Source organism: Oratosquilla oratoria, chromosome 28, assembly GCF_046742065.1.
Source record: "Oratosquilla oratoria isolate Oo_2021 chromosome 28, ASM4674206v1, whole genome shotgun sequence".
NCBI lineage: Eukaryota > Metazoa > Arthropoda > Malacostraca > Stomatopoda > Squillidae > Oratosquilla > Oratosquilla oratoria.
In genome coordinates, this window is record NC_134804.1 from 26,681,090 (window position 1) to 26,691,414 (window position 10,325).

General features: G+C 36.3%; 1 protein-coding gene across 1 annotated transcript in view; it reads right to left on the reverse strand.

Annotated features, from left to right (window-relative positions):
• Positions 1-3,609, reverse strand: part of AQP (aquaporin) — a 60,331-nt gene extending 56,722 nt beyond the window's left edge. The window contains exon 1 of the mRNA XM_076211032.1: positions 3,476-3,609. The gene's annotated coding sequence lies outside the window, so the exon portion shown is untranslated. The remainder of the gene's footprint in view (positions 1-3,475) is intronic.
• Between the last annotated feature and the right edge of the window lie 6,716 nt (positions 3,610-10,325).

The window sequence follows — 10,325 nt, forward strand, 5'->3', positions numbered from 1 at the left end:
CCATGACCTTCGACAGGCAGAATCTCTACCAGACTTGGGTCTCTGAATACACCAAATGATGCAGGTTACGTAGCATCCGTAAGCCTTCAGTATAAAGAATACTTCGTTCTCAGAATGCATTCCGAGGGTCAACCCCACATGACCAGAACGGTCTAGTTTGACCAAGAAAACCACGTAAAGGTTTTTATTGTAGTGGTCCTTGTTAATCGGGGTCACTTGGGATAAGCTTAACTCTCCAAGGGTTATCCCTTATTCCATATTTTTAAGAGTTGAAACTCTTGGTTAAAACCATGATACCCAGTCAACCTAGCAGTCCTTTTGTTGAGCAGCATCGACTCAATAAATTCTCTTGAAAACAATAGAAACAGATGTATAAATTGTATAAAATTCTCCTTCCCTCTCTCTTTCTCTCCCCTTCAACTTACTGCCACCCTCACCCCTTGTACATCTCATAACCTTGCTTTTATCCAATCTATTTTCAACTTCTTTCTGCCACATACTTCCTCATTTCCGTCACTAACTGCCTTAGACCCTCCTATGACCCAACCACAAGCTTAGTGTCACCAGCAAAAAATACCTGGCTCACCTCCCAATTCCCTCCACTTTCTCTAACCATCCCCAGTCCTCAGCCCATTACCTTGCATTTACCCCCCCCCCCCACGTACCACCCCATCCATGTAGACATTGGACATCCATAGCAACACAACACACCCCTGCCGCATTCCCACCTTCACCTCAAACTACCCATTCTCCCTATTTCACTCTTGACACAAGCTCTACTACTCAGGTAAAATATTTTTACTTCCCTTAACATGTTTCTCCAGATTCCATATATATGTACAACTTCTCACGATGCCTTTTTGTCTACCATGTCATAAGCCTTTTCTAACTCTATAAAGGCCCAGAAAACACAAGCTCTACTACTCAGGTAAAATATTTTTACTTCCCTTAACATTTTCCTCCCTATTCCATACATCTGTACTACTTCCCACGATACCTTTTTGTCTACCATGTCATAAGCCCTTTCTAAATATATAAAGGCCCAGAAAACACAATTACATTTTGCCAATAAATTCTCACAAATCTGCCATGCCACAAAAGTTTGATCCACGCACCATCTACTTTTCTTAAATTACACAGTTCCTCACCAATTACTCCCTCTGTTCATCTCCAAATCCTCTCAATTAAAACCCTTCCATATGCATTTCCAACTACAGTCGACAAAAATTACCCCCTCTTTCAGAACAACCATACTCACATTTGTTCCCTGTTAATTAACTTAACCTAAACTAATCTAACCTAACCAGCTTTTTTTCTTCTTCACCTTCGACTGTTTTAATTAACTTAACCTACTCTTATCTAACCATCTTCCTTTCCTCTTCACCTTTGTTGCTGTTATTAGTCTTAACATAACCTTACGTAACCTAACCAACTTCTTTTCTTCTTCACCTTTGCTTTAATTGATCTATAAGGGGATATTTTTTTTTTTTTTGGGGGGGGGGGTTTCCTGGATGATTTTTTTTTACATAGAATTTTTTTCTCCTTCGAGGGATTATTTCCTGCCACCCTACAACACCCTACATGATGCCCATCCATATGTTAAGAGAATGCCACCTTTAATCTACACTAGTTACAGCCGACAAAATCCATCTCATAACTCCATTTTCTTTCATTAACTCCCGTAAACAACGACACCACAAGATATTTATAAACCTAACCAAACCAATACATAGAATAACGTACTACGACAGTGCAAGACTGCCAAAAAAAAAACTAAAACTAAACCTGACCATAACATTTAATCCACCGGATGACCTTCGATTATGAATGCTGACAGTCTTTTTTGGGGGACACAATCCACTGGCGAGTGAGTGCTACGACAGTCAGGGTAAATGGAAAAGTGCTACCCGGCATGTAAGAGGATGCTTTTTCACATAGGAACTGCAGAATACCCCCCCCCCACCTGTGACCTAACAGTTTCTATGTCTATAGCAGGTGGTGCCACCGAGGTATTTGTGTGTGTTCGTGGGTGCAACTACTGTAAAGTGAACTCCAACAGGGCAGGTATGGTAAGCGTATCAGATATCAGTCGGTCCCAGGAACCTAAACATGGCCCGACAGCCAATGCAGATAAAGTCACTCTAATGGAAACCTCAAACGTTAAGAAATCTCCAATATTCAGAACGAAGAATTTCGAATTTTAGGACATTCCGGATACTTAACCACTTCTGAAAATTATGGTATGATTTTTTAAAAGACGTTCGATTTCTTTCCAATTTTTTTAGACCTCCGAGTTGAGACTCCCGATACAATTTAATTATAATGAACTCATTTGCGCCCGTGGTACATTTTTGTAATTCTATTCTGGCTAACGACAGGCGATCAGCCGAAGGAAATTTTAAAGTTTTATCCATGAACACATACATGGACTTTGCTGCACTAAGTTATTCTGTTCTGTGTGTGTATTATATATATATATATATATATATATATATATATATATATATATATATATATATATATATATATAATGTCTAGTGTTCTCTCTATTCTGTTTTATTGAAAATGAGGTCTCGGCCTGATTGTGATAATTTTAAAGAAGAAATTTTAATACGTATTGTTTTGGATGAGAAAATATTGCTACAAGCGGTGCGGCTGATAACCGTAAAGATTATAACCAGGAAATACAACTTATGTTAGAGGAACTATACAAGTAAAGACTGGAACAAGTATTTAGGTAACATTACCATAGCAAATTGTTTGGCCTGAATCTATCGATCACTAAATGTCTGACATGTAATTCTAACTCGATATTTCAAAAATATTCCATATATCAGATACTTGCATTCCAAACATTAGGCATAATCAATCTTTTGTCGATGAGGATTTGCGTATCAAATCGAGTACATAATTTTATATGACACATTTTATAACTGCTATTTAGGCAGTGAAACTATATCTGATACACAAACTTTGTTCACTAAGGGATTTGGTAGAAACCACACAAGTACATCATACATCAAACGGAATCAAATTCATCCTAACGCCTCGCCAGCGTATATTGGACGGTTGGCCAAAGTAACACTGCATATACGCACCGCTCGAATGACTAGACGTGCTGTAAGAACACTCGAAATAGAAACAAGCTGTCTCCTACAATAATACCACGCGCCGAGATGCAATCCAAATTTCTTTCAAGTCGAATGGAGAGTAATGTACTCATTTCTAAGGTAGGCATGATGTATGTGAGTAAATACACAAATACGTATACCAGCTCATGGTCTATATTTGTATTTATCTTCAGAACAGCAACATAATACACATATGCAAGGTAGATAAAACAGTTACTTTAAATATCTACAGTAGATAAAAAATAAAAAAAATTCTTGTCCGTCCTAGCCTCAATATTCCCAAATTTTAATTCACCTCTGAAAAAAAAAATAAAGAATAAAGAAAATAACAAGCAGGAGCTTACTGCGTTCTGTGGCTCGCGTTCCTTGGCCGCCCGTCAAAATGCTCCTACCCCGACACAAGCCAGGACAAAACTAGCTCTCGGAGTCTCGGTTTTCGTTGCCCTGGGTCGGTTTGGCTGGGCACGTGTGCGCTCACATAGACAAACAAGAACGCACAGGTGCACACTGCACAGAGTAAAATGAAAACTACAAACCTTACACTATGGGTGGTGCCAAAAATAAACGAACTCTTACATTTCCTCACGCGCCTACCGAAACTGCCAGGAAACTTGTATTATTTAGTGACTTTTTAATTACAGGGGAAAGCTTTTGATATCACGAAGAATCACACCGAAGCGGAATATAAGAGTATATTGTAAGAATGGACTTTCTATTTCCCATTGATATGATTTTTGCTGCTGCATCACTGACCAATCGCTGAATCACTGGTAATTCATAACATGCTTCCACCACATGTTTCATCCGTAAGGCAACTCCTATTACGAGACTTACCAAAGTTCATTACGGGGACTAATGATTGACAACTGAGAAAGGAAAAAAGTAATTCATAAATGAATGACCCAAGTTGGACAGAGACTTATGGGTACAGACAAAAATTATTTGAACTCACGACAATATCTTCAGTATCACTTTCTATGTACACTTACCAAGATTCGTGATTATACAAAAAAAAAATGAAAATGTAATAATGATAGTATTAATAACAATAATAACAATAATAACAGTAATGATAATAGTGATAATAATAATAATAATAATAATAATAATAGTAGTAGTAATAACAATAATAATAGTAATAACAATAATAATAACAATAATAATAATAATAATGATAATAATAATAACATTAATAATAATAACGATAATAATAATACCAATAATGATAATACCAATAATAATAATAACAATAATAATAATAGTAACAATTACAATAATAGTAACAATAACAATAATAATGATATAAAATTGAAAAAACATACGAGTACACAGTGCCAATCAAAGAGAAAGGTATGCATATCCTCTGGTCACGTGTAGATAACACTTCATAATATTAAATATTGATAATACATTTCACAAAACTATAACAATAACTTATGATTATGGCACATACTGTACACTATAGAACAGGTTGAAAACCAGATAGTCCCTACGAATAACTAGAGCCTGTTTAATATCTATATTTCCCTTATATTTAAATATGGACTTTCATATAGCTGAACTTGGAATTTAATTACAGGTGAGTTCTCTGTGAAACTAGATATACAAATAAAACCATGGTAATTGAGTTACATAACGTCTACTCGTATGACATTCGATGTAAACACTGGGTTCTCCATTCACTGCTAGGAGTCTGGCTCCCCTATACGCCGCTCAGCGCAGCACGCGGTTACCAATTGTCATACAAAAGAAGCAGAAGATTGAATGATTGATTTCTTTGTTTCTACTTCTTCACTCACTCATTCATTCAGTTATCTATTTATTTATTTACTTATAAATTAATTAATTAGTTCATTTATTTATATATTGATTTACTTATCTATTTATTCTAGGTGAGATATGGGTTTCGTGTGCCGAAAAAAGTCGTTTGCATACCAAGATTAGCACCTGTGCCAAGTGTTGACCACCCGTGCCTCAGACGCAGACGAATTCCAGTGATTGTAAGGTTATCATATACCTCTACAAGACACACACACACACACACACACACACACACACACACACGCACACATATATATATATATATATATATATATATATGTGTGTGTGTGTGTGTGTGTGTGTGTGTGTGTGTGTGTGTGTGTGTGTGTGACATGAGCGATCGATCGATCCATCGAATGCGCAGGAATCGATCGATCGATCCATCGAATGCGCAGGAATCCATCGATCGCGCTGCGCATTCAATGTGTGTCCCTATCCTGATCACTATACCAGTTCCAAACCAATAAATTCCATGAAGAAGTGGTCATTGTACAATTTTAAACTATTATTTTATTCTTGTATCATGACGAGGTCATTATTCCAATTTTACAAACTCAAATATTATTGTGATTTAGTTAGCGTGGGCTCTTCATCCATAATTGTGTTCAAAAATTATTCTTTGTACTTGACGTGTTTGATCATAACGCATCAGCTTTTATTGCACAACGAAACTGGAAATGAAACGCATTTCTGATATTGTCCACACTCCTACTCCCCGTCGTCTGTTTCTCGCCATCTCTCTGGGTTATTTTAAACTAAATGTCAAATAAACATAATACTAGTATGGTCCGCCGTTGTTCTGTCCTCGTTTCCTGTATTGCTGATGATTTAGTCAGCATGAAACGAATTATTGAAGACGATATGATATAGTGAGGAACTGGTCAGTTGAAATCGCTGATGATTTAGTCAGCAGGACAGTGACACTAATTACTGAAAAGGATGTGATATAGTGAGTTCAAATCGCTGATGATTTAGTCAGCAAGAGAGACTGACACGTACTAATTACTGAAGAGGATGTGATGTAGGGATCCATGACATAATACCTCCAGCCAAAATCCCACACCCAAAATACCTCCTAAACTACCCATAATACCTCCATGAAAATGATAAGTGTTATGATAAGGACATTTGGGAATGATATTGTAAACAATACGTAGAGTATAGAATCCTATAGAAAGTATCATTAGAGGACTTTTTCATTCAGGATTATGGTAGTATGGTAGATCAAAGGAATAATCAATTATATATAGAAATTGTTAATCAAAGGAATCAGACAAAACAATTGATCAAAGGAATAATTAATTCTTTATAGAAATTTGTAATCAAAGGAATCAGACAAAACAATACAACGACTTCAGTTCACATGTTCAAATCAAATAATGTATTTTACCCTATATCAGCGCCTGGTTGCCATCTGTAATGGCATATAGTAATTAAGCCGATTTTCAAAAATCAAATAAATAAATAAATAAACAAAATAAAATAAGACCTCTGACTCCAATTACTATAAGCCATTACAGATTGCGACCAGGTACTGATATAGGGTAAAATACATTATTTGATTTAACTTCTGATTTTAAGGACCATTGCATCCAATTTATTAACAATTACCTATGGGTGAACATGTGAACTGAAGTCGTTGTATTGTTGATTAAAATTTTCCATAGAGAATTAATTATTCCTTTGATCAATTGTTTTGTCTGATTCCTTTGATTAACAATTTCTATATAGAATTGATTATAATTCCTTTGATCTACCATACTACCATAATCCTGAATGAAAAAGTCCTCTAATGATACTTTCTATAGGATTCTATACTCTACATATTGTTTACAATATCATTCCCAAATGTCCTTATCATAACACTTATCATTTGCATGGATGATTTGAGATCGTTACTGATAATTACGCCGAGATATTTTTCACTACTCACTTTTGTTGACGAATTTCCAAATAACTTGTAATCGTACTTACATACATACATATACCAAGGATTTTTCCCCCTTACTAGGGAGGTAGCCAAAAAGGAAAAGGCATAAAATCATTCCCACCCATTCCATCCCTGAAAACACTCCACACCCCTCCCATCTTAGCACCTCCCATCTTAGCACCTCCTGGTGCGGTCGTTTAGATCTCATGAAATTGTCGACCGCGGACGTTTCGGCTCGCTTTTAAGTGATGTCTTATTTCAACTTTTTTTATTATTACAGAAGAGATTTTTCTATGTTATTTTAAGATATTGTGACTTCACAAGGTAATTTCAAAATTATCCTAAAATAAAAGTTATCATGAGTGCATAACCCTTATTGGATTTCAGATACATTTTCACTTCTAAGAAAACATGGTTTTGCTTTGCAAGGGAATTTCAGTCTGTCAGTTATATAATGTGTTAAGATATACACATTTTTTACCTTCTATTCTATGTGAAAGGAAATGATTAATGTTATTCCAGAGTTTGTTACTCATGACCTGAGGTCAACCGATCATCCTTGTACTTGGAAGACCACCTCCAATAGGGAGACCTGACCTCAAGATATTTATTTTCACATTCCTCACTGATATGCTGAACGGATAACTCGTCTTCGGACAACTGGTCCGCAAAACTGCAAACTTGGACAACTCGTCCACAAAAATGTGGACAACTCGTTCACGCAATTGATTCACCATCACACATATACCTCATTTTAGCAGCACATCAATCAACTTGGTATACGTCATATAAGACGTGTAATACAAGATAGCCTAGAGCCTCTAATCCTTCTATTCTTATTTTATTTATCATTTATATATGGTTATATTAAATCACCAATTGATAATAAAATAATAATAATAACTGAATTTTTAAGCTGATTATCCTATTTTAACTTGAAGACAAGTTACTGGGAAGACTAAATGTCCACAATTATTTTTCAAAGGAAGACAAATTGTCAGACGACTAATTAGTGGAGGACTAATTGTCCAGATGACTAAATGTCCGAAGACTAAATGGGTGGATCCCAAATGGAACAGACTTAGTAACCATGTAGTGAGCGCTGAAAATATCAGTTGTTTTAAGAAACGGTTAGACAACTTTATGGATGGGGATGACAGGTGTTCACGGACATGGAACTGCCTAGCAGTCTCCTTCATTCTTATTCTATAAAATAGATTTAAAAAATAGGTATTGCACAATAATTCTATTTTTATGAAAGGTAAAAATAAAGAAAAAAAAACTTTGGTTCATTTGATAGTTGTGCTATTCCTCTGAGATATTCCGAAGAGTTTCTTTCGCCATTATATTCATAAACAATTGTTTTTATTCTTTCGTTCGCGTCTCGATATTTTTTAGCTTTGTTGGTGGTGGGCAACTCGCTATTAGCTGTTAAGAGTATATAATAAAGCAGAGTAACGTTGGTAAGACATCAACTTGAGTTTGATTATTCGTATTCACTTTTGGTTACTGTTTTCCTTTGTTGTTTGTATCATTAGAAAAAGAGCGAATATGGCTTGTAACGGCTATAAGAATTTGGAAGACCGTCTCAGGCGTTGTGAGGAAAAGATTTCACTTATCACGGAATGGAGATTAATCTAAAACAAATTAATGAATATATAGATAAGTGAATGGTTTAAAATTGTACAATGACCACTTCTTCATGGAATTTATTGGTTTAGAACTGGTATGGTGATCAGGATAGGGACATCCATCGAATGCGCAGCGCGATTGATCGATGGTTACGCGATCGATCGATTGTGAATCACACAGAACCATCACACATTTCGTTGTTCATCGTGTGTGTATATTATATATATATTATATATATATATATATATATATATATATATATATGTGTGTGTGTGTGTGTGTGTGTGTGTGTGTGTGTGTCATTGAAGAAAACAGCAGTGTTGGTATTAATGATCTCCTTATGGGGATTTTCAAGTCGTCTAACTATAGACTTGGCTTCTGTATGTAAGGTCGCTATAGTTCGTCTGAAGGACATGAATCAAACACAAGAGTAAGTAGATTTTTGATAGTGCTTAATGTTTCGTACACTATGTACATTATCAAAAGCAATGACGAATGTTGGAATACAGGAGATCATATACAAAAAGGAGGCACAGGTATCAGAATTACAACAAATAAAAATAAGAGGGATACAGGTCAGCCAATCAGGTGCGTTGATGCCGTGGATGCATCGACCAATCAGGAGCGTCGGTGTCAGGAGCCTGGCTCCAGTGACGTCATCAGTCACGTTGGGTCCCTCATCGAGAATATATCTACGCGCAAACGGGATAACTATGAATTCTTGTGTTTGTAGATTCATTGAAGGCATTCTCACCCGGATTAGGAGAGATTTAAGTGTCTGAAGTCATCTTGTGTCTTGTGCTTGTCCTATGATTTTAGTATTTTCAACCATATTAGGCCTAATAATTGTAGTTTCAAGATTCCATGTGTGTCTTTGGTGTTCTATTCTGTTAATGTAGGCTGACTCTTCTTGTAAGCTTAGTAGTGCAGTACCCCATGTTTGAGTAAAGGACTCACATTTCCTTTGTTTATAATATGACCGCGGCGAAGGACGGAAGGTGTGTTGGTGTGGTTGTTCTTGAGTAAAAGACTCGAAGTTTTCTTGTCCTTGTACTAGATGACGAAATCAACGCGGTCAAGAGGGTTGGCTGGTTTGACATGACTTTTGACAATTTGTTTGATGATTTTCTTTTTGATTCTATAATTGGTAGTCATGTGTGATTTGTAAAATAAATTTATTCTTTATCCCTCCAAATGGGCCCTGTCTGGAGATTGGTCGTACCAATTGTTCATATGTTTCTTAATAACCCTCGACATTTCATTATTGGAATAATCATTGCTGACCAGCACTTGCGTGGCTCTTTCAATTTCTTGATTGGCATTTTTCCAATTGATGCGAAGCGCGAGAGCTCTTCTTATCTAGGCGCCCAGGTAGCAAGTTCTTTTGAACCCTGAGTAGTGTTATTGGTAGAGCGGTCGTTTGGCATTAGGCTGGCCCGTGTATCAATCCTAAACAACGAGTTGAATGATTATTTGTAAGATTTCACTGAGACGGGTGATTTAATCTCTCTCTCTATATATGTATATATATATATATATATATATATATATATATATATATATATATATATATATATATATATATATATGAGTGCACGAAGGGTAGGCTTGCCATATAATGAAGCCGTGAGGGAAAACCAGCTTCGGCTATCGGGCCCAGCTGTGGAGGTGCTCTGCTCTTGTGCATTACTTCTGACCCGGGCAGTGGACGGGAACATGGCTGTTTTTTCATCCACAGAGAAAATAAATAGGTATTTGATGGGTATCCGATGGGTGAAGTGTGTGTGCATGCCTTAGCTGCCCACCCCTCA